Source organism: Triticum dicoccoides, chromosome 3B (assembly GCF_002162155.2).
Source record: "Triticum dicoccoides isolate Atlit2015 ecotype Zavitan chromosome 3B, WEW_v2.0, whole genome shotgun sequence".
Taxonomy (NCBI): domain Eukaryota; kingdom Viridiplantae; phylum Streptophyta; class Magnoliopsida; order Poales; family Poaceae; genus Triticum; species Triticum dicoccoides.
Window position 1 is genome coordinate 88,504,222 of NC_041385.1, and position 5,083 is coordinate 88,509,304.

Consider the following 5,083-nt stretch of genomic DNA (forward strand, 5'->3'; position numbering starts at 1 on the left):
GGCTAGAGATGCTCTTAGAGCATCTACATCTGGATGTCTCAAATTATCCCTCATATATCCACGGACACGTCCGGTCAGCGATCGAACAGAAGAGAGAAGGAAAAATGTGACCCACCGGACCCCTCATAACATCCCTATATGCCCGTGTTGTCCGCGAACCCTCATATCCATCTCAAATATGGGGAGGATATGTGGGCTCGTGGACGCGTCCGGAGCTGCGGCGGTCGGCAGTTGCGGCGTTCCCGACGGCGTGCTTCGGCCTCCAGTGGTGCGGCTCTAGATGCGCTGCTCACCGCCCTCCTGATGACTGGTTCCGGCCGATCGTGGGGCTCCGAGGCCGCTTCCCGCTAGCCTGGCTTCGGCGGGCTCCAGATCTGGCGCCTGCGGGCCTGTAGGGCCAATGGGCCTAGGCGGGCCTCGTCCGTTCGTTGGCTGCAGGCAGCTGGGGGTGTGGCGAGAGGCTAGATGGTGACCCGATTGCGGCCGGATCTGCTTGGTGGCTCTCCGGTGCTGCTGGCGCGGTGGCTCTGCGAGAGGTGGCCGGGTCAGCGAAGGTGCAGTGCGTGAGGGTGCTGGCGGTGTTGGGTATGCTCCAGGAGAAAGCTTGCCTGGTCTTGCCGGTAGGCGGCGCCGGCGTCCGTGGGTGTCGTTCAACCTCCTTGGAGGCGCCGTTGTGGAGTGTCACACCCTCTTACACCCTCGGATCTTGCTCTTCGGGTGAAAGCTTAAGGCCCGGTTGGGTCGGGCGACGGTGTCGACATCGTCGCTTCCCTCTTTGGGGCGTCGCCTTGAAGAGCTTCATATACCGTTTGCACGCTTCATGGGATGGACGCTCGCGGCATTGCGGTCGGCTGGTGCCCGTCAGGCAATGCGGATGTTTGTGCGGCTTCTTGTTTGTGGCAACGATGGCGGCTTCGAGTGGAGTCAGCTTTGCTGATGGGTCTTGGTAGTCGGTCTCTTCCGGCATGTTCAAGGAGTCGTCGTGCCTCGCTTTGTCTTCCTGAAGTCAGAGGTGCCGAGGAGAGGCCCTTGCGGTGACGATGACACAAGACGTGTGGTCGGCTCTTGCGCTGGCTCGGTGCAAGCCCAATGCTTTTCTCCTGCTATGCTCGTCGACTGAGTTGGAGCTGCCTGGTCGCCGGCGCATGTGGTTGACTGTTTGGCATCGGCCGGCGCAAGCCTCGACGCTTGTTTGCGGTGAGGGCTTCTTCGTTGGTCCTCGATGGCGGAGTCGGAGTCGCCCTCGCGGAGGCGTGGTGACGATGACGCTGGGTTGCAACCTCGACAACGCTTTTCTCCTCGGCGGCGTGTGTGCATTCTTGTGTGGGTTGCCAGGTCGCCTTGTGTGCCTTGTTTCTATGGGCTAGTTGTAACGGTTTTCGCCATTATTAACCGGGCAATTCTCTTCGAGCTTTTTGAATGAATCGGACCCTAAGGGATCGCGTTTAAAAAAAACAACAACAAAACCTCTATATCTGAATATAAGATGTTTTTGCAGTTTAATTTAAACTGCAAAAACATCTTATATTTAGTTACAGGGGTAGTACATGCCAGTAGTAGAAAAAACAGAGCATTTAGTCCATGGAGGCGGTTTCTGCTTTTGAAAAATCAGACACTTTGAATGACCTACCGTATGTGTTTCTTTAGACCTAATTTAACTCACCTAATTTAGGGGTTAAAAAAATGCTGCCCCCTCCAAAGATCCATTGAGTCGGCCTTATGACAATCTCACTATCCTTGCTAGTTGCAGCAAGTTATGAGCGCATAATGTGTTTGGAAATATTTTTTATTTTAGGATTAAAAAATAACTGAAAATAAAAGTGCATACTAAAGTGTTTGCAGAAGGTTCCTTATGGAGGCCATTGGATCAGGGTTCATAGGTTCACTACTGCCACCTTTCAAAGCCGCGGTGACACATAGGTACCTGAACTTGGTGTTATTCCACCCAAAAGGATAGAAGACTTTCATATCCTAGTTGATTCAAGAACTCTAATTCTCGCTATTTGAAATGGAGCTGATTCTATTGAGTCTGTCTCATAGTGGTCATTTGTCTTTACTGAGCAATCAAACATTCATGAAAAAATCATATCATATCTTTGGATCATGTTGTACATACAATACACCATAATTTTACTAGACTGGCACATGTCTCATCTAATAACTGATACTCCACCGAAGGAGTTGGAAATGCTCATGAATTCACCTCGAGTATTAAGTAAACATTGCAATATGCATGATAGCATATTGTTGACCACACTTAATCTCAGTGCTCGTGGTACAGATGATAACAAGTCACATAATTGTCTTGTTCTTAGTGAGGTAAAACCGCCCGACCTTTTCCTGTCTTATTGTGGTCGGAGGTAATTTACAAATAGGCATCTACGCCATCTATTGCACACCATTCTCTCTATTCATTTTTCATCTGAACTATATTGAATTATTGAATTAAATTTTGACAATTGAGTAAATTATATAGTTGATACACATGTATATACGTGTGTGTTCTTGAATGTTTTAATATCGTTAAATATCATGACTGGGATCTTTAAAGTGTACTGTCTAACATATATCTTAACGGTGATTTCTAGTATATTATTATGCAAATTTATCAGTAAAAAATTCAAAAGAATAAAATCATCCGTTGGCAAATGGGCCTTGAAACTTTAGAGTTTAGTCAGCTAACAATTTACGTGCCATCTCTGGTGCTAAATTTGTGTGTACAATGAGCCGGGGAGTAACCTGGTACACTCACCCCCCCTTCCCCCTTTAAAATTTCCGAACTAGCCATAGCTTCGCCCTGGTGGGGACCCCGTCTGAGCTGACCGAGGCCACCTCTGTATATCCTACGGCGATCCCATGATCACTGTTTCACTGCACACAGATGAACTGATGTAGAAAGGATATCCGTACATATCAAGCTTATACATTCATAGATGTGACCATTGGGTCAAGCTGATGCAAACCAATTCAAGCCTTGTAGCGGAAACTTCAAACACTGCCATCGGATTGCCCCCTAGTTCCACACTTGTCATCGTAATCTTGTCTTTGTCTCAAGTTTGTCCAAATCAATGATCCAAGTGAACGTACTGAATGTACTCACAATCATCTATCATGTTCCCTTGTATGATTAGCATCTGGCCCTGCACCCCTCTACATGGGTTTGTCCTTGATTTTAAGTATGATTAACATCTAACGACAGTGGCTTGATCTAAGCATCTTTCGGTTCCAGTGTATGTGCAAACTGTGGGTGAACATCGGAGATATTAGGACAGCTTTTATCCATGTGCTGCCCGCATATTTGTAACTACCTTGGCGCAATAAGGATCAGTCACACAACAATATCATTTCAACAACCTGATTTTTTTTTAGAAAAGGAGGAATACCCCGGCCTCTGCATCTGGTCGATGCATACGGCCAATTTATTAATTATTAGCACAAAATTTTACAAAGTCGTACAACAGTAAGACCAAAGCCACCATGTTCGCAACCTCTGTTGCTACTCCTATCTAACTGATGAAGGGGCGCTGATGGTCTGGGCCTAATACCAAACAGACCTCGCAGCCAAACCTAACATCTAAGACCTGAGGTCCCAACCTGGACGCCTGCCGGGTATGGGCACCCACCAGTCCGGCGTGCTCCTCAACCAGGCCACCTGCCAGGTATGAGGCCGCCACAATCACCTACCACATATCCATCTTCAGAGCTGTACTGTTGCAACGGCCTTGCCCGGTCTCACTGCCGCCGACACCACCACGACGCCAAACAGCGTCGACCTCCTGCGCGTGTCCGTCACCACACATCTGACATCAAGCCTCCGCTGCTCCATGCCGCCAAGAGCCGCCGCCAAGAATATGTAGAAAAAAACACCGCTCCACCGAAAAGGGAGGCAGCACACCCCCACCCCTCACCTGCAGACCCTTCCATCCGATCCCAATGTCCTTGACGTCGCCTCCAGGAAGGTTACGGTGCACAGGGCGCCGCCGACGCCCGATCCGCATCAGATCTTGGGCTTTCACCCGGACATGGGTCGGAGAGGAGAGATGGTGCCCTCAGCAGCGCCCCCAAGGAGCAAAGCGGCGCCAAAAATCGGCGTCGCCGCTGCCGGCCAGCCAAGGCGGCCAAGGTTTTCCCCGGACACCGATCTGCTCCACCAGAACACACCGGAGATGGATCCGGCAAGATCCAAACCGAACCGGGGACTGGGAAGGGATGCATGGAAGGGAAGGGGCAATACCTCCAGATCTGGCACGCCTGCGGCTCGCCGTCCTCACGGCCGAACCCTCAGGCACGCCGCACGCCATGCCAGCAGGGCCGCCGCCCCTGGATCCGATGGCCTCCGCGAAGAAAGAAGCGCCGAAAACCCCGCCGCCACCTTCCCCGGCGCCCGCGCGGGCTTTCCCGCCGGTCGTCTCTGGTGGCGGCGAGGAGGGTGGGGGAGGTGGGGGGAGGCGGCGGCGGAAACCCTAGACTCCCCTGAGTCGCCCCAGGGGCGACGCGAGGGACGGGCTATTATCAACAAAAAGAAAACATATGCTCTTCGCTTTCAAGTTCTCCTATGAACCATTAACATCGCAAGTTAGCACATTTACAACTCTAGAACACAAGCAACATTGAGTCAATAGTTTGAAAAAAAAATTATAAGCAGAAAGCTAACAATCTTGCAAATCTAGGCCACCCCTTTCGTCTTGACGGGCAAATGGTGACCAGCTCTCCTGTAGTAGTTTTCGAACGAAGCCGACCGAAAGGACTCATTGGCCCCGAAATTTTGGGTCAGGCCAATGTCCTAATGGGTACTGTTGGCCCATTACCATCTTTATTTCATAGTACACTTGTCATTCCCATCTTTATTTCATAGTACACTTGCCATTCACATCTGTATTTCATAGTACACTTGCCTTTTGCTTGGTCCTCGGCTACAAAATGTACACTCTCCAGTGCAACCAATATTTATTTTATTTCTCACGAGACCACACTAGTATTATACTCCTTCCGTCTAATAATATAAGAACGTTTTTGACACTATATGGAAGGAGTAGTGTTTTAGACTTTTAGTATTGAAGTACTAAAATGCACACCCTCCCCC